This window comes from Cricetulus griseus (assembly GCF_003668045.3).
Source record: "Cricetulus griseus strain 17A/GY chromosome 1 unlocalized genomic scaffold, alternate assembly CriGri-PICRH-1.0 chr1_0, whole genome shotgun sequence".
Taxonomy (NCBI): Eukaryota; Metazoa; Chordata; class Mammalia; order Rodentia; family Cricetidae; genus Cricetulus; species Cricetulus griseus.
In genome coordinates, this window is record NW_023276806.1 from 255,276,944 (window position 1) to 255,296,883 (window position 19,940).

Sequence of the window (19,940 nt, forward strand, 5' to 3'; positions counted from 1 at the left end):
GGGACCAAGGGAATGAGGAAGGGAGCCTGGGGCTGAGGCCTGTCACAGAATACAGCTGGGGGCAGTGTAAGGAAACTTAGGAAACAGGTCAGCTCACATACCATATCCAATAGGGACACATAAAGGCTCCTTTAGCTTTTCTTTTGTTCACTCTACATCCGCTGTCTATTTGGAACATAGCCTTGATTTCCATCTCCAGCAGTATACAGGATAGGGTGTGAGGTAATGTCACAGTGCACAGATGATTCAGTGCCACTCACCTGCAGTACTAGAGAGGCTGAGGGAGGAGGAAGGCCATAGTCCTGGCCTTGAGACCAGCCTGGGCAAAGGCAATGTTGTGAGATTCATTCTCTACTCCCTCCCCTCCCTCTCTCTCCATGGGGTCTCACTATGTAGCCCTGGCTGTACTGGAATTCACTATGTAGACCAGACTGGCCTTGAACTCACAGAGACCTGCCTGCTCCTGCTACCAAAACTCTGGGATCAAAGGTGTGCACAATGAGTTTTCCTGTCAACCTCCCTTCCCTCAAGACTGGTTGACAGAGGGAAGGCTCACACCCCAGGGCGCCTCTCCTGCTATGTTCATGTGTATCTGTCTCACTTTCCCCACACAGAAGCCTCTCCATGCCGGAGACCTCACATCACCCACGGATACTGTTCTCTAATTAATGGAAGACTGCTCATGGCCTGTCATGAAATGTTCATTTCTTGATCTTTAATGAGAGGTTTCCAACCAATCAGCCCAAAGTGTCTATGTCCACCACCACAGACAAAATCTAAGTGTCTGTATTCCTTAATTTCAAGGCTTCTGCAAGCATCTCCCAGGGCCCTGACACATAGGTCAATGCCTGCTCACTATGGCCAGTCCCAGGGGCCTCAACTCCACAGTGCCGGGGACATAGTCTCACAGCATGGTCTTCTATTCGGGCCAATATGGTAAACTGATAAGCCTCCTGCAGGGGCTGGAGCCCCCTCTTAGTATAAGGGGGAGTCTACAGAGTGCCTGGAGGGATCCTGGCACAGCTCATTAAGATATCAACCCTTAATGAAATATTCCTTTGTTTAAATTGTCATTTATCTTGGGGAACAGAGGCCTTGGTGGGAACGCTGCCCTTGCAGTCCGCCCCCACCTCCACTCAGCACAGACTCTGGGTCTTTCCCAAAGACTGCAAGGGGTAGATGGGGAGGGGAGCAAATTCCAGAGAGGGGGGACAACTCAGCAGAAGGGAAACGGGGGTCACAAAAGGATGGGAACTGCAGTGAGACCATGATGGGCAAACATCCAAAGAGTCTAACTGTCCATCAGTGACAGGGGGGTGGTAAAGAACGAGACACACGTGGTGGGATGTTGTCTGGAGACTCTGAGATGGCCTAGAGACACAAGTGTAGAGCAGGCCAGCCTTGAACTCGTTCCGTGGACTCTGGCACTTGTGAGCACACGATGTGCTTCCAGAAAATCAGAGTTCTGTTCCAAGCAGCTGGATCAGGTGGCTCACAATCACTGTAACTCCAGCCTCAGGAATCTGACTCTCCCTTCCGGCTTCCTCAGGTACCCAACACATTTAACAAAAAAATCTTTCAAAAAAGATGATGGGGGCTTGAGAAATAGCTCAGCCATTAGGATCACCTGTTGCTCTTGCAGAGGACCTGGATTCAGTCCCCAGCAGCAACATGGTGGCTCACAACCACCTATAACTCCAGTGCTAGGGGATCTGACACCCTCTTCTGGCCTCCTTGGGCACTGACTCATGTGACACACATAAACAGATTCAGGCAAAACTCTCTCTCTGTCTCTCCCTCCCTCCCTCCCTCCCTCCCCACTAAATCTTAAAAGATAAAATGATTGAAAACTCTTTAGGAGAAAAAGATAAGTTCCCCAGCAGTGAGATAAACTGAAACAAAATATCTGGGTCTAGGTGTGTTCAGAGTATGGGATTAAATACACTGTTTCTAATTACATATCCACCATATGTCCTTGGAGGTGATCTCAGGCCTCTTGCAGCAAACAAGCTCCTCTATTGGCTAGCCCATGCCCTTTTGGAAAGCTGATCTGCTTCCCAGTCCAAAGACGACTTAGGAGCAAGTACTTGCTGGACTATCTCCTGGCTCTGGGGTCTGAAACAAATTATCTGGCCTCTCTGAGTCATCTTTGCCTGTGGAGTGGAGGAGCCCCTGCAGGTGGCCTAGCACACACCAGGATTTCCTAACTGGCAGCTCTTAGGATTTGGCTACTTCTTGCCTTCAGAGATCACCTTTCCTCATTATTTATTTGCTTGTTTTTATACCCGACCCAAAGCTTCCCCTCCCTCCCTCCCCTCTTTCCAGTCACCCCACACTGCCCCATCCATTCCTCCTCCACAGTTTCTCTTCAGATATAGGCAGGCCTCCCATGGATATCAGCGTGTCATGGTATATCAAGCTGCAGTGAGACCAGGCACTCCCTCCTCCACCAAGGCTGGATGAGGCAATCCGGCAATAGGAACGGGTCCCAAAAGCAGGCAACACAGAGACATCCAGCGTTCTCAGTGTTAGGAGTCCCACACAAAGACCAAGTTACACAATTGTAATATATATATGCAGAAGGCCTAGGTCAGTCCCATGCAGGCTTCCTGGTTGTTGGTTCAGTCTTGTAAGCCCCTATAAATCCAGGTTGGTTGCTTCCCGGGCCCTACAATCCTTCCTCCCCATCTTCCTCAAGATTCCCAAATGTTTGGGTGTGGGCCTCTGTATCTGTTTCCATCAGTTGCTGACTGACTGAAGCCCCTCTGATAACAGATGGACTAGGTACCAATCTATGAGTACAGCAGAGTATCTATTGTTAGAAAGCATTTCATTGCCCCCCCCTTTTTTTATTTTGCCATTAGTGTTTGGATCTATCCTAGGTCTCTGGGGTATCCTGCTTCAGGGACCACTCATTTTTACAAAAGGAAAATGGGGCTCACAAAAGAAAAGCTGAGTACTTAGAAAAACCCCCTCCCCGGGGCGACCAGGCTTTGCTCATGCTACCTTCTCACTCTCCTCCCAATGCCCTTAAGATGGCATCCTGCCACCAGGCAGTGGTAGCCCTCGCCTTTAATCCCAGAACCTGGAGGAGGTTTGAGGCCAGCCTGGTCTACAAAGTGAGTTCCAGGACAACCTGGGCTACACAGACAGACCCTGTCTTGAACCCCACCCCCACCCAACAGAAGGTATCCTTTCAATTTTGTGACAGAAGGAAGGGAGGCTGGGACCTACAATCTGTCCAGGTCACAAATCTGTAAGTGCCTTCCTTACTTTAGGCCTCCTAGCTCTAACCTTGGTCTCTGTTCTCCAGTCAGGCCTGCAGCCACCTGAAGTTTCTGCACCTGTCTTGCATACTGGGATGGGACAAGGCTCAGTAACTCCCCCTAGGGAACTTACAGCTCCTGTGGGGGAACCCCTCCAAACTCTCACACTGGGAGGAAGGACTTGGCTGGCTACTATGACTAAGACATTGTTTGTTCTATGACCTTCTTTCAAGAGGTCTATTCTCCCCGAGAGTTGCCCCAATTAAGACAAGATGGGGTCTTCTGACTCCCTTGGGCTTTCCACTGTGACTCACAAGTCACACAGTTCCACTGGGGACTGGGTGGGCCTGAGCAGAGGGGCAAACTGAAATGAAAGAAAAACAAAAGTTATTTTCCCAGTGTGCCCTGTGGGAGGTGGGGGAGGTGCTGCTAGAGCCAGGTTAGGCTAGGGGGCAGAGTTCTGTGACCTGACAACAGCAACCCTCCCTGACACTCTACCCTCAACCGTTGCTGTAGACAGAATGGGAAGGGGCTGTAGAGCAGGGTCACCAGCCAGCACTCCCTGGTTATCAGGACACCATGATGTCCACCAGGCTGCCTCTCCACAGAACTAATACAAAGACTCTTAGGTTAAGGCACTCCAGAGTGACACTTTGTCCAAGATAAATTGCTCTGGTTGGAAGTGCTCCATCACTATAGCTATGTAAACTTACATGTGGTGCCTTTTGTGCCTCAGTTTCCTCCTCTGTAAAATGGAGCTGACAGAACTATCTACCTCATATGCTAATTATGAAGATTAAAGGAGAGCCAACTACCTGAAATGAGGCAAGATTCACATATTAGCTATCATCTAACCCTTGCTTTTTATTTGTTTTAGATTAAAAGGTGTTTTAAGAATAAAATTTTATTTGTGTGTGTGCATGTATGGGACCAACTTAGGTCTACTGGTAGGTGATAGGCGAATCTACCCACTGAACCACCTGGCCAGCATTGCCTTGGATTTTTGAAACAGGGTCTCAGGTAGCTCAGTCTGGCCTGTAACCCCATCTGTAGCTGAAGATGACCTTGAACACCTGAACCTTCTGCCTTCACCACCATCATTTGAGTCCCATTTCTACTGGAAAGGTCACTGTGATGTCCAAATAGGTGGGAGAATTGTGTGTTTAGTATTTATGAGGCCTGATTTGCTCTCCAGCCTCACAAATAACTAAGTGGCATAACAGTCCTCCCCAACTTGTAACTTACCTGTAGGCAAGACTTCAGCAGGGTCTGTGTCTACCTGTTGTCTGTCCACTTAGGTAAACAGAGAGGCTGTAGACCTGCATAGTTATCATACCCTTTCAACTCCTGGCTGTAGCACCCCCAGAAAAGGGGCAGAGTAAGTGAGCAAACAGTACGTAAGTTGAGCATCGTCTCTGAGTCCCATTTTTATAGTTTTCTCCAAAATATGTGTCCCTAGGACACAAGGCCCAGTCCTTAAGCAGCTCATCCTCCACTGAGGCATGGGTCTGCCTGCCCTTGGTCACCTGCCTCAAGGTAACTTGAAGCCACCAGGCCTTCCAGGGTCACTGCCTTCCTGCTCTTATCCATCACTGGGCAGGGTGGGGGCAACCACGGAGGGACCCTGAGGCACCCCTCACCACTTCATACAACCAGATAGGGAAGATGTTTGGGGTAGAGAGTGGGAGGATTTTTTCTTTTTTTCAGGTCTCCACCAGTCTGAGCCTGACGCCTGCTACCCAACTTCAGCCTCCCCGTAAGAACTTGGGCCTTTCCGTGCCCGGACTTCCCCCTCCCAACCCAAACACACACCACTGTCCCCACCTCCACCCTCCCAGTCCCCCTGGGCACAAGCGGTATTCAGGGACGCCGAGTTTTGTTTACAATCTAATTTGTTCAGATAATTGCCTCGACTTTGCTCTGCGCTTGGCCCGCGTGGATCCAGCCTGAAGCCCCTTCTTCATTGGTTCTCACAGCACTTTATAGGAAATTCCCCTTTGCAGACCAAGGCAGCGCGTGCGCGGGGTTGGGAGAACGACTGTTCACAAAGCCCAGAAAGAGCCTCCCCAGCCCCAGCCCCCACACAGTGGGGAGTCGGAAGGAGACAAGGCAGGGCCCGCGCCGGACGCCGGCTCTGGACTCGGGGTAGGGGGGTGGGGGCTGACCACTCCCCGCGCCAGGCGCAGCCCGCCCGAAACCAGTGAACCGTGTGCCAGCAGGACTTGGCGGTACCTCCAGGCTCCTGGAAAAGGCCGGAGTTTATAAAGCGTCCCATAGGATGGGTCCCTAGCCCAGTGTGAACCTCTGCGGCCTATCTACTTTAGCAGATCTGTGGCCCCACGTCCCCATTTTTCCTTCCCCAAAGTTTGGTCCACGTGGTCTTCGGCTCGCCGCTGGCCGCCTCGCGGGGGGGAAAGTGGCTGCACCTGCTTTAGGCGAATTATGGTAGCACTAGAAGTTAGTCTCCCCTCCCTCCGCCGCTCTCTCGTTCGCTCTCTCCTCCCCGTCGCTCGGCGCGCTCTCTCCTTCCCTCCACCCCTCCGGTCCCCCGCCCGGTGTGCCCCGCCCGCGCGCGCCGCCCGCTCGCAGCCACTCGCAGCCGGGGCTCAATCGTAGCCCCTCGGAGTCCGGAGCCGGCCGCCCCTGCGGGCCGGACGGTGCCACCGGCGGCCGGGACAGAGCCCCCCAGCGCGCGATCAGGGCGCGGCGCAGGCGGCCGGCACGGCGGGGAGGAGCCCGGGCCGGAACCAGGGCTGGGCCGGGGGCGGGGACGCCGGGGTCCCAGAGCCCCGGAGCCGGAGCGAGCTCAGGAGCGTCGCGGGTGCCCGGGGAAGGACGATCGGAAGCCGGAGAGAGCCGAGCCATCCTACAAAGTACGATGCCCCCCAGGGGCTGAGGCGCGCTGCGATCGGCACTGGAAAGATCGCCTCGGAGCGGCGCGGCGCAGCGCGCAGGGGCAGTCCCGGCGGGTGGCGGCGGGCCCGGGCTGCGACCCGAGCGAGCCCCATGCCCCGTGCGGGCTGACGGGCCGGAGCCCGCACTGAGCGGCCGGGCCGGACAGGTAGGTGGCCGATCTAGGGACCCCAGGGACTTGGGTGGGGGCTGGGCTGGGCTGACGACTCGTCGAACTCCCCAGCTCGCTCACTCTCTCGCCTGCTCCCTGGCTCACTTTGTGTTTGCAAACTGCCGGCCCGAGGCGCGCCGGGCGCCGGGAGGAGCCCGGCCCGGGGCAGGAGCACTTTGTTCCAGCCGGGGCCAGCCGCGTCTCACTGACCCGAGTGAGCTGCGAAACCCTGCCCCCGGCCCGGGCCCCCAGCGGACTGGAGCTGTCTGGGGAACAGGTGGGGACTGCGGCGCGGGGTTGGGGGGCAGCGGGAAGCCGGCCATGGGGGCGGTTTGGAGAGGCCACTGAGGCCCGCCCTGCCCCAAGAATCTGGGCTCCGCCCCCTCCTGGCTTCGCTGCTGGGAATGGGGTGTTAGGGGGCGCGACCCCCCCCTCCCGGAGTGAGACAAAGAATACTCCGGGCCCGGACTTTCCTGAGCCGGGAAGGGAAGTGGGGAAGTGGGATGCCCCCAAGTCCAGTCTGCACGGGACTCCCCAGGACTAGCAGGAGGCAGACGGACTAGTGGGGGGAGGGTGAGAGAGGGGGACGACCAACAATCTCAAACACCTCGTCCCTTGGTCGCACCTCGGAAGTGCTGAGACTAGTCATAGTCACCCATCTTTTCCCTCATCCCCGAATCAGATCTGTGATAGAGCGGAAAACTTCTTGGGGACTTGAGAGAGACTAGAAATGGCCCCTGTGATTTTTGTGTGTTGGAGCTGGTCGGTGGGGGACTGACCTGGTGGCTATCTCCCCCATTGGGACAGAGCTCCTGCGAGGTAGTGGGAGAACTACCTCCCACTGCAGGGAGGGCCCAATGCCATCAGAGATGAGGCTGTCCGAGTGGCCGAGCTGGACCCCTTTCCTCCAGACCGAGAATCTGGTGACTCACTAGACAGCCCTTTCGTCTCCCCGACACCTCTCTGACCCGCGGCCGCCCTCAGCGGCGCTCAAACCTTGCACTCGGCTTCTACGTAAAACTTCTGCTTCTTGGGCTGCGCGGGAGCAGAACCCGGTGGCGCCAGAATGTTGAATGCCCTTAGAGACCTGTGTGAAGGAACGTGTGATTTCGTGGGACGCGGATTTTGAGGCAGAGGCCCTGACCACCACAGACTGACTCTCTCCCCAACTGAGGCGACCGCGTGAACACCCTCCTGTGGCATCCGCCGACTCTATAGGTTGGGAGAACAAGGGTATGGGGGGTGTCCTTGCTCTCAGACAGTGCCCCTCTCCTTTGCGGGCCTCTTTTGCCAATAGCGCCGTGCGAGTTTCCACGTTCCTTTGCTTGGCACCTGGGATTCCAGATGTGTGGTGCACCCTTGCACGGGTCTACCCACCCGCTAGACAGTGGCGCTCCGAGCTGAGTGGGTTTGGGAACCAGAAGGAACAAACCTGAGTCCAAAGCCACCCGTTTGGCAGTTCCGGAGCATTTCGAAAAGAGTTTTGGCTAATGCGGGATTTTTACCTTGAACTTAAAGCGCCTTTGCCGGGATTGGCAGTCGACGGCGTTGGGTCTGGAATTCAGGGTCGGAAGAGCGCTGCGTCTGCGACTGTCGCTGTGGTTTGCCCGAGCGTCCCATCTCCCACGAAGAAAGGAGCAGCGGGTGGTCCATGCTGTTCCACCGCTTCCTGGCGAAGCTTTAGCCTCCGCCCCCGCCCCCCCCACCCCCGCGAACCCTAATGGGTCAAAGCCTCGGCCTAGGTACCCTGCGGCACCGGCATTTTAAGCCCCTGGTTGAGATCAACCGAGGAGCCAGGGGAGGCTCCTGAAGGGGAACAGTCGGCCTCAGACGACCTCTGCCCGCCCCCGCGGAAAACCGCTGTGGGGAAGTCTGCAGACTTTTCTTCTTTTTCTTCTTACACTTGAGAAACTTTTACCTTGCCAGAGTGATTCAGGGACTGTCATCTGGAGGTTGGAGGGGCACTTGAATGGCTTTCTGGCACTGAGGTACCCTTAGAACAGCGCCTGTAAAAATGCAGTGGGCCACCACTCTAGTCAGTTGGGCAAGGTAGCCTGGTATTGGGGCTTTCCTGGGACCCTCTCTTCCACACTTGCTTCAGATCCGGTGATACCTGAACGTCGGCTTGCAGGGACCCTTAAGTACCTGGTTGTGCTTTGTTGTTTTTGTTTTGTTTTGTTTGCTGGGAGGGCTGGGGAGACTTGAGAATAATGTCTCTTTATGTTACTTAGGCCGGCCTCATACTATGTCCTCCTGCTACAGCCCCTGGGATTCTGGGATTACAGGTGTGTGTGTGTGTGTGTGTGTGTGTGTGTGTGTGTGTGTGTCTGTCTGTCTGTCTGTCTGTCTGTGTCTGTCTGTCTGTCTGTCTGTCTCTCTCTCCCTCTCTCTCTCTCTCTCTCTCTCTCTCTCTCTCTCTCTCTCTCTCTCTCTCTCTCTCTGTGTGTGTGTGTGTGTGTGTTCCCCACACACCTCACCAAGCTCCTACTACATTTTACCCTAACTCCAACCCTGGAAGTTGGAGGAGACCCTGGTTACAGTCTCTTTTGAGGCCAAGGCTAGGTTGGAATTGAGGAACCTCTGAACACTGGGGAGCAGGGCTGGCCAGGCCTGACTTGCTGGGGGACCCGCTCCTGTTCCTTCCTAGTTATCCCCACCCCTTTCCTCTATCTTTGGCCAAAAACTTCCTTTCTGACTGTCTGGTAGGTAGGTCCCTTCTTGCCAGGAATGTGCATATCCTGCTGAGCCCTGACTCCAAACACACCTTTTCCTAGCAGGGGAGGGCCCCAGGAGGATTGGAGGAGGGTGGCTTTCTTTGATCTGGCAATTTCCTCAGCTTTTGCTGAGCCCCTACCTTGCCTGGGCAGATCCCAGGCTGGGTACTAGGGTACCCTTGTGCTTCTTCTGGAACCTCCTCAGGACCTCAGCTCACTGGAATAGATGAGACAGATGTGGTAGGGAGGTAGGGTGGCATGGGAGGGGTTTGGTTTCAGAGGACTCTGTGTGGGAGGGAAGGGTCATCTCCCCATGAAGCCATCCTGCCTTTCCTACACTTTAACCCTTCGATGCCCATGGTGCTTTCAGAAGGTTCCCCCTCTAGAGGCAATGTGCTGAAGGCCAAGCCTTTATTCTTAACTTCCTTCCATTCTAGGGGCTTTTTCTGCCCCTACCCCCTTTCCCATCTTCTCTCAGCTTCTTCAGGCCCAAGGCAGCGATGGGCCTATTTTTGCCAGGATCCTGTGACTCCACTGGCTGATGATAGCTTCCTCTAGGGTGGTTCCAGAGCCCTAGAACCCAAGGCACATAGCTAGCACATAGCTAGGGTGTATGTGTGTCAGAGTAAAAAGGGCTTTGGAACTTGGCACTTGAGATAGGGCTCTAGGGAACTTAATTAAACTGCTGGAACCCCAATTTTCTTAGTTGTAAAGTAGGTCAACAATGCCCAGAGTAGAACAGCAGAGTTGAATCCAAGGTAAAGTTTCAGATCCCAGCAAGTGTCTGGCCATCAGAGTGCCATCCAATGGTGGCCTTTTTCTTTTCTTTAACTAGTTTACCAGCACTGCCAGGCCACTTATTGTACCAAATACTGGAAATGTTGGAATATAAACCTTCATTTTATAGGTTGGAAAATGAAGCCAGAGAGAAGTGGCAACTTGTGTGAGATTTTTGCTGCTGCCCAGGTGCAGAGCTGAGACTAAATTGCTGGGCTCCGGAATAACCAGGGGCTAGAACCTCTGCTTTGGTCAAGGGAGAAGGGCAGGAATAGAGGACTGACCCCTTCACCAGCCTGGCCCAGCCTCTTCTCTCCCTAGTTTGTCCTAGCTGTATGTCCTGCTTGCCTTTCCTAGGGGTCTGCATTCCCTGCCTGCACCTACCCTGACTTGTCCCTTAGGCCTTCTTAGCGTAGTAATAGAGACAAATAAAAATGAGATAGAATTCTCCAGAAGACTGAGGAGGAAAGTATGACTGAAGACTAGCGTCTCCTTCTTTAAAAGGGGAAGATCCCTAGTGTTTAGGAATGGAGCCTCCTGTCTACATAGGAACAGGCAGAGAGCTTCAGATTTGGAACCCACCACTGGATGGTCCTCTCAAGGTGGGGTGGCATGGGAGGGGTTTGGCTTTAGAGGACTCTGTGAGGGAGGGAAGGGTCATCTCCCTATGAAGCCATCCTGCCTTTCCTACATTTTAACATTTGATGCCCGTGGTACTTTCAGAAGGTCCTCAAGAAGCAAGAACCAGACCTATACTGGATGGTCCTCTCAAGAGGCAAGAGTCTTTCCTGCAGCGAGACTAAAGTTGTCTGTCCTTCCCATCGCCGTCTGGAATTCTGCATGGAAATGGATACTTTTCCTTACTACTGGTTGCCCAAGCCACCAGTCTCACTGGGAACCCTGCTGCCTTTGACCTCTGACTTTGTACATGTTCTGGGCTTTCTCAGAGGGCCTGGGGCACACTGGTGGGCTGGTAAACAAGAGCACCCTACACAAAAGGTACCTTCTGTATAGAACCACAGGGTGATGGGCCATGCATGTACTCTTCCTTATTGGGTCACCCTCCTTGGTTCCAGGACAGATGGATGCGTGAGTACACACGCACGCACGCACGCATGCATGCATGCATGCATGCATGCGCGCGCACTTACCTACAATAAAGCCATGCTTCATCTCCCCGGCCCTATCAAAAGCCTGTGCCTCCAGCCTCAGGTGTCTCCTCATCCCCTGGGACCCTTCCTCTGCACCACTGCCTCAGGATGGCTGGGCCGCATAGCACTGCCAGGCAGAGGTAAAGGGTATTTGCTTTCCTACCGGAGTTGATTCTGATGGCATCTGACCCCAGCCACTACCATGTAAAAGGGCAGTGGCAGCAAATGGTGAATTTCCAAATAGTAGGACAGTATGCAGAATTAAGCATGTCATTTGCTTGAAGTAGGAGGGGGGTGCATAAGTGACCCAAATCTGTCTGTCTGTCTGTCTGTCTATCATGTCATGGAGCATGTCATGTCTGTTTTTCTGACTGGCAGGAAGAGAGAGAGAAAAGTGATGGCTGCCAGGCTTGAGGACAGGGTTTGGGGAATAGAGATAGGCATTCCTGTGTGTCCATTCTGAAACCCCTGTGCCTACTGTGTGCATGCAGTAGACACATTGGCAGGACTCGGAGAAGAGAGGAAATGAGAGGGAGCTCTCTTGCAACTCAGATAACCCCAAATGGTAGGGGAGCGTGGATCTTTGAGACAGATGCTTGGGACAAGCAGGCTGACTGGGGTTCTGACGGTACAGAGGCTGAGGCAGAGTTCTTGCCTTACAGCCCTATGCTACCCCAGTGTGAGGGGAAGGTGCAGAGATGGGTAGGTAAGAAGGGTTGAGCTCTGGTTTCCTCAACCCTGCCAAACCAGAGCAGGCTCCTGATACACAGTTCTGGCTGGGCCTGCATTTCTAGGAGTCCACGCTTGTGGTGGACCCAGGTCTAAAGAAGTCACTCCCAAAGCGTGACTCCCTCCTTTTCTGCAGGAATTCCCTGTAGGGAAGGGAAAATGCCCCGCCAGAGAGAATTTGAGGGGAGTCATGAAACATGAAGGTGTGTCCAGGGAGGGGCAGCTGCTGAAAGTGCTAGGGGAGTAAGGTGGCACTGGTGGCACTCTGAAGAGCAGGCTATGCTGAGGGTCTTATCTTTGGTCCCTTGGGAGAATCTCCCTTGGGTTTCCCACAGAGACCACAAGCTGCTTGCCTTTCTTCCTGATTGGAGCACAGTGTCAATGGAAGCTCCAAGTGGCTCCCTAGCATCTTCCCTGAGTCCCAAGAGCATCAAATATCCTTGCCCCTGGATGGAAGGTCGCAGACAACTGAGACATGGACGTAGGAATGCAGTTCTCAGTTGTAGGACCCAACCCACCAGAGCTCAGACTTCATGATCTGTGTTTTGCTATGGAGTGCCCCTCCGTGCTCTGTTCCCTGTGCTCAGGGATGACTCTCGGGTCCTCTAGGGTACACTGAGGGGTCCCTGTAAGGCACTGCCATCAACATCCTAACTCACTGTCTAGCGTTTGGCATGCTGTTCACTGTGGGTATCAGGTTTCCTACTGTCAGTCAGTGAATGACAGTCTCCTGACTCTGGCTTCAGCTGAGGATGGCCACAGTCTTTGTCTCAACCGCATGTTCCTGGCCTACTGCCCCTGAAGGGGCTTCCTGAAGGGGGCACTGTGGAACTCAGGGCAAGGGACCCTGAGACCCATGCAAGCCTCCTCTTTGCCAATGAGGCAGCCAGAGCCTGATTAAAAGGGGTGCTGTCTGCCTCCTCCTGCCTGATCCCCATCGACGAGATTTCCCTTCATCAGAATCTCACATCCTCCAGAAATTAATTTGATGCCTCTTGTTATCAATTAATTGAATCTCGTTGAGAGCGAGAGGCGGCTGCAGCTTGGCCCTTATGTGTTTCTGTCCTTCCTCCCCCACTTATCAGGACAGCCTCACCCTTCCCCCAAACTCTTTTTTTCTGCTTTTAATTTCACATATTTTCTAAAATCAAAGCACTGCTATGAGCCCCTTTGCCGGGTTTGGCGTGGATGGACACATCCAGCTGGGTACTGGCTGGACTCGCCCTTTCAGGGATCCTACCTCTCTGTTTGGTTTCTCCTTAAATCAACAAAACCTCACCCTGTGCACTCCAGGGGCTAGAACTTGGGAGGAGCTGAGCTAGGGAAAGAGACACTCAGCACAGAGGCTCAAAGCAGGAGCCTTGCACTAACATTTTTTTATTTTGTTTGTGTGTGCACACATGAACGTGTGCCATGGCAAACGTAGAAGTCTGAGGACAGCTTTTGGGAGTCGGTTCTCTCTACCCCCGTGGATTCTGGGAACCAAACTCAGGTCATCAGGCCTGGTGGTATGCATCGTTACCTGCTGAGCCATCTCACTGGCCCATTCTTCTGCTGTCCGATTCTGTTGTGGAGCATTGGTTTAACCAGGCAAAGATGTGTTGCTTTTGTTTATGGTACATTTGTTTAACTATGTAAAGATATGTTTTTGATAAATAAAATCAGTCTGGACTCAGGTTAGCAGCTAGTTGATAGGAACTAGCAGGAAGGAGCATAGTGTGGGCATTTTAGTTGGGGCAGTGGCAAAGACACCAGGGTCCAGACAGACAAACAGACAGACACAGAGGAAGCAGGAAAGTAGGGCATACAGAATGAAAGAAAAGTAAAAGCCCTGAAGCAAAATGTAGATGAATAGAAACAGGTTAAATTAAGTTAGAAGAGCTGGTGAGATAAGCCTAAGCTAAGGCCCAGCATTCATAATTAGTAGTAAATCTCTGTGTCTTTATTTGGGAGCTGGTTGGTGGCCCAAAGAAAATGTCAACTGTGCTGTTCCAACATTTTTAGGAGTTATTTAGAAGTTGTTGCTCTTGGCAGATGGATTTATCAATTGTAGGGCAAAGGGACCCAAGCCCCCACCTGACAGTGGAAGCTTCCTGAGAGCCAGTTTGAGTCATTCAGAAGCATGTGGAAGCCCTCGATCTGTCCCTTGAATGAAAGATGGTGTGGAGAAGGCCCTGTAAGACACCTCCCAGCAAAGAACCATGGTTTACAGCAGTGGTCATGGCCCACAGAAGTTGCATGTCTGCTGTTTACAGTACAATTCGTAACAGTCATAAAATTACAGTTATGAAGTAGCAATTAAGTATTTTATGGTTGAGGGTCACCACAACATGAGGAACTGTAGGAAAGGGTCGCAGAGTTAGGAAGGTTGAGGACCACTGGCTCACAGCCTCACCCTAATCTAACCCACATCCTGGTGATTGCCAAGGTGTGATTAGTGCTCCCATTTGACGGTGGAAGGACCTGGGCCCAGGGAGGGGTCTGCCTCGGATAGAATCACCTGTTATGGAACTTGTCTCTTGAAATGCTTAATTTTGTCAGGGCCAGGGGTGGTATCACAAGTTGACTGATTTCACCCCTGCTTTTTGTTGGCTCCCACACAGCTCAACCCTTGGTAAATGTCACATAAATATCCCCACTTGGGTTTCCTTTGAATAGTCAAACACAGCCTACATGTATGTGCCGTGAGGATGTATTGAGATTGAGTGACAGCTGCTTTTCCCCGGCCTCCTTCGTGGCCGTTGCAGCTACTGAGAGCATATTAGCATCTTTCCTTTCTTTCTATTTTATGTGTGGGTGTTTTGCCTGCATGTGTGTGTGTGTGCACCACATGTGTGCCTGGCTCACACAGGGTCCTCTGGAAGAGAGGCCAATGCTCTTCACCACTAAGCCTAACCCTCCAACTCCAGGTCTTTTTCTTTCCTTCCCTCCTTCCCTTACTCCCTCCCTCCCTTCCTTTTGAAACAGGGTCTTACTATGTAGCTGGGGTTGGCCTCAAGTTCATGTATATTCTCCTGTTTCTGCCGTCCAGTTTCTGGGATTATAGAAATTAAAGCTGGTTAACATCTTTTCACATGGAGATTTGTTTGGTCCCAGGTTTTGGGTTTTGTTTTGTTTTGTTTTGGGTTTGGTTTTTGGTTTTGGTTTCTTGTTTTGTTTTTTGTTTTTTGAGACAAGGGTTTCTCTGTGTAGCTCTGGCTGTCCTGGAACTCTGTAAACCAGGATGTCTTTGAACTCAAAGAGATCGCCTGCCTCTGTTGGGATTGAAAGCTGCCTCAAGTGAAGGGGGAGTGTTGGGTGGGATGGAGAGAAGCCACCTCAAAGACCCCAAAGTGTCTTTATGGCAACGGCTCATCGAAGACCTGTAAGGACATGCTTGCCCAAATCAAATTCCCACTCCCATCTTGCTGGCTTTGGTGGTACTTTTGAACCAGGTGCCATTAAACTCCAATCCTAGCAAGTCTTCCCCTTTCTCCTGTGGAGTGAATTTTACAGCCCCATGCCTCCAGAGGCTGTGCAAGTGCAAAGGAGCCCATCCCCTTCCAAGTTCGGCCCTCTGTGGAAGTCACCCAGTTACCTGTCCCCACCCAAAACTTTCCCTCCCTGTGTACATCTTGTTTGGACAGGAGCCACCTCCCACCCGATTCCTAGCAATGAGATTTCCCTTCATCAGAATCTCACATCCTCAAGAAAATAGTTTGATGCCTCTTGTTATCAATGAATTGACAGGGAGGTCCTCCAAGAATGGGGTCACAAGCAGGTTCTGGCCCATTGAGGCCTAGAGCGGATGAGGCAACTTCCTAGGCAAACCTTGATGCAGGGGCAAAGAGGTGCAGGAAGGCTCTCTCAATCTTTGCATAGTTGCATGTTGCTGTGTTTTAGATGTCTTTGAATTGGTGCCTCAGGGCCTTCTGAATACCATGCCTAGAAATCTTCTGGGGAGACAGAGGGGCCAGGGCTGGGTCAAGGGCCATGGAGTGCCAGACCAGGTGGTCTGCCGAAGGCCTACAGGAGCCTCTGGGGCCAAGGGCACCACCAGAACCAGGCTTCAGACTGGCTCCAGATGGTCACTTGGACCCTGAATGGGTAGCCCCTACCCCTGAAGCGGCAGGCCCCCCACATAAGACGTCACTATTTAATTAGCTGTGTCTGATTAACCAAACTTGGCATTAGGCTCCTCTTGCCCTCTTCTTTCCCAGCTCCGAATCAATGGCTTTGATATGCTAATTAGGGAGTAATTTAATTTCAAAAGGCCGCAATTAACAAGGGTGTTGTGGACATGCTGTAGTTAAGCGGAGTAATCTAATTTGCATTAGTAACAAGCAGGGACTAATTAGAAGCTTAATTAGACACTTAGATGGCTCTTATGTTTACTTTCTTAATGAGATGGAGTGGGCTCTTTGGTTCTCTCTCTGTCTCTCTTGTCTCTGTGTCTGTTAATCCTTCCTTTTGGTCATGGCAATAGGAAAGACTGTTGAATGAGGCTTTCTTTGCCAGGCCTGGTGGAAGCATTGTGATATCCTCCTCCTTGTCGTAAAAGATGCAGTGACAAGTGTCTACTCGGGTCTATGGATTTGTCACCACTGAGGTGAGATGCTGGAAAGGATCTGGGGCCAGATGACCATGTCAAGTTATTTGTTATCTTTTAGAACTCTTTCAGAGTGCCACGGGAGCATGGAGCAGAGAAGAGGGTCGGGGTACGGGGAGGCAGTCAGGGACTCTAAGTGGACTGGCTGTGACTAAGAAGCATAAGCTGCACTTGGAGGCCTGGACCTGTAATTCAGCTACTCAGGAGGCTGATGCACATTTAGGCCTGTCTAGGTTACAGAGTGAGTTCAAGACCAGCCTTGGCTCCCTTAGGAAAACCCTGCCTGACACTTTAGGGGGAAAAAAATGTTTGTTGAAGGTTCATGTCATAGCTCAGTGGTAAAGCCCTTGTCTGGCGTGCATGAGGACCTAGGCTCAGTCTCCAGTACCAGAGAGAGCGACACACAGAATAAAAAGCATGGACAAATTATGCTTTGGAGGCCTTACTGCCTGTGACGTAGCTCAGAAGTCACTTTCAGGAGGCCTTTCCTGGGTACCACACCCCCTCTAGGTACCTATCCTTTCTTTTAGTGCCTAACATAACATTTGCAAAGGAGGGGGGGGGCTGCATTTGTAGTTCAGAATCCTGGAAACAGCCATGTGACCTACCCATGCCTCTGAGAGTAAGTGGGAATGGTTTGTTTTTAAGGTTCCTTCATCAGGAAGAACCTTGTGTACTTTTGTTTGCTTATGATCCTTTTTCACTCCACCAAAATCCAGGGCTGTGGTTTTTTTCCCACCTCTGCTTGCCACGATTCCCACCCCATGTATCCAGTATCAACTGCAGGACAAGGCCCACTCCACACCTCTGTACCAGGAGCTTGTGCATACCGAAGGGGCTTAGGGCTTAGTGTTGGTTTCCTATGTAGATCTGAGACTGTCTTGGAGTGGGGGAAATGGCCCCAAAGGCTTGTGAGCTGTCAGGAGGAAAGGTCAAACTGGGAGCAATCAGTGGACACCAATGAAATCAGGAGCTGTAATGACACATTTCAGAGCTGGCAATGATGGCACATGCCTGTAAGCTGAGCGTTTGGGAGGTGGAAGCAGGAGAAGCAGGAGTTCAAGAGCATCCTCAGCAAAATTTCCAGTTTGAGGTCTGTAGGGACCTTAAAAACAATGTAATTCTGAAGCCCAGCAGTGGCTTTGTGACCCTAGCACTGGGAAAGCCAGGAGGATCACAGGGGCTCCAGGCCATCCTGGCCTACCTAGTAGGACCATGGCTCAGAAGAAAACAAAGCAAAACAAACAAACAAATAAATAAATAAACAAAATGAAAAGCAACGAAAATGAAGAAATAGCTCTACCTTCTAAGCAAAATGCTGAGTTTCCTGTTCTTCCCAGTGAAGATAGGTAACAGTCGGTGTGTTGGACTCTGGGGTTAAGAAAATAAACTCGAGCTTGAGAACTAGAATGTGTTTTGTAGACCAGGCTGATGTCAAATTCCCAGTGACCCTCTTGCCTCTGTGTTCTAAGTGCTAGGATTGCCAGCTTACAGTGCCAGACCTGGTGGTTGTGGTTTGGTTTGGTTTCTCAAGACAGGGCTTCTCTGTGTAGCTCAAGCTGTCTTGGAACTCGCTCTGGTCTCTAACTCTGTAGGCTGGCAAATCCACCAGCATCTGCCTCCCAAGTGCTGGGATTAAAGGTATGTGCAACCACCACTGGCATGGTTTTTGTTTTTTTAAGACAGGATTTAGATTTGTAGCTCAGGCTAGCCCAAAACTCTTTCTTCCTGGCTCAGCCTTCCAAATGCTGTTTATAGGTATGTACCACCACACCTAGATATACATCCCCCTTCCAGAATATTCTACTAAGATGTCCTTTGCTTTTAGAATTAGAAAATAAAAAATTTGAGATTTGGGAGAGGAACCCCCCACCACCACCACCCAAGGTAGCCCAGGACAGATTCCCAGTTAAGGATTGTGTGGTCAGAGAATCCTTTGAAATGTGTCCATCCTTGCCCTGCTCCCTATCTTAAGCCCCTCTAGCTCTGAAGTTTTGTTTCTAGAGGTTTTGAATGGTCCCTAGATTTGCAGTCAGGTAGCTCTTAAGGTGTTGCATGTCATTCATGGAGGATCTTTGCCTTGGGGCACAGGCGAGTGGGGAAGCTGAGGTGCCAGCCTCCAATCTACAGATGGGAAAGTCCCTGAGTTCCAGGACAAGAACTTGGGGAGAGGATGTTTGTTGCCTGGGGTAAAAACCAGGGCCTTGCTCATGGTGGGTGAATGCTATGCCACTGAGCTGGATCCTTAGCCTTTAGAGGCTTTGTTTGGGTCCTACCTTAACTTTTCTCAGAAGCTGAACAGAAGGCTGGAAGGGGTCAGCCGCAGCAGGGCCTTTGGCAGCCTCAGGAATTGCCCTTCTCTGATCGCCTTGTTCATGAACTATGTCTTATTTGATTCTGAAGCATCCTTTGAGGGAAGGAAGGTTTATTGGTATCAGTCCCATATTAGAGGTCTGGACACCAAGGTTCAGACTGGTGACCTCACTGTTCCATGTCATGAATCATGCCAGGAAAGCGGTAGGATGGCAAGTGTGACTGGCTGAAGTGGCTGCTGTGCTGAGCCTTCCCTCTCCTGGCAGCCTGCAGCCAGTGAAGGTCAGAGATGTGTCGAGTCCCTGGGTCCTTGACTTGAGCGGTACACTTAGCTTTCTGTAGGACCAAGGTTGATGGCCCCGAAAAGCTGTTTGTTTTCTGTTCCTTACTGAGGATTTGTTAGCAGGATAGTCAGAAAGAAAGGAGTAGACAAATAAGGTGGGCTCCATACTGTGTTCTATGTCATATTCATGTATGTTTTTATATGTGAAATAGGAAATGTCACTGGTTCAAAGACCTTTAGTCCTAGAAAGGCCTGAACCCGGTAGGCTCTCTCTTAGTAAATGAAAGCCTTTGCATTGCTTTTTGGGCATGCAGTCTATAGTCTGCCGAGCCTGCTCATCTTTCAGAGCTAATGCATTAAAAAAAAAAAAAAAAAAAAAAAAAGCCAGATTCCATTTAAGGTAGAGCCCCAAGGTTGAGGAAGGGTTTCATATGATCAAAAGACACTGTGCATGTATGGCATTCTCAGGAATTAATAAAAGCACTGTATTTTTAAAAATTAGAGTCCCATTTATTCCTTATACTCACATTGGATAGAATTCTGAGAGGTGCTATTTATATGTCTGTCATTTGGTGAGAATGGCACACCAGTCCCTATTCTCCACTTCCCCAGCCTGGCACACCAGTGCTGCCTAATGCTTTTTGAAACTATGAATGATGAAGGATCATTGCTGGTACAACCTACTCCTGGCTGGCTAGGAGTGAGAGAGACCACACACACACACACACACACACACACACACACACACACACACACACACACACAGAGGAAGACATGAGGGGTGGGGCCGTCACCTCTACCACTTGCCTTGGCGAGTCTTTACATATCAGAAAGGTCTGTCCTTCAGGCTCTTGTGGCTACATCTCAGTTTTTAGGTTAATCAGACCCTAGATGTTTGTTGAGTGAATGCACGACCTCAGAGCTCCACTACTAACTAGTTTGGACCATGGGAAAGCTAGCTCTTAACTGAAGGTTGCTCTCCTCCTCGGAGCCCTACTGCCTCAGACAAGCAGGTCAGCTGCACGGGGACCTGCAGTACAAGTTACATCTTCTTC

The 19,940-nt window shown here is 51.5% G+C and overlaps 1 protein-coding gene across 4 annotated transcripts in view; it reads left to right on the forward strand.

The window, feature by feature from the left end:
* The first annotated feature begins 6,066 nt into the window (after nucleotides 1-6,066).
* The window catches only part of Foxp4 (forkhead box P4), a 54,580-nt gene continuing 40,706 nt past the window's right edge, over nucleotides 6,067-19,940 (forward strand). The window contains exon 1 of one of the 4 annotated variants that reach the window (XM_027394508.2): nucleotides 6,067-6,327. The gene's annotated coding sequence lies outside the window, so the exon portion shown is untranslated. The remainder of the gene's footprint in view (nucleotides 6,328-19,940) is intronic. The other 3 variants (XM_027394507.1, XM_027394510.1, XM_027394509.2) reach the window with 3 other exon arrangements.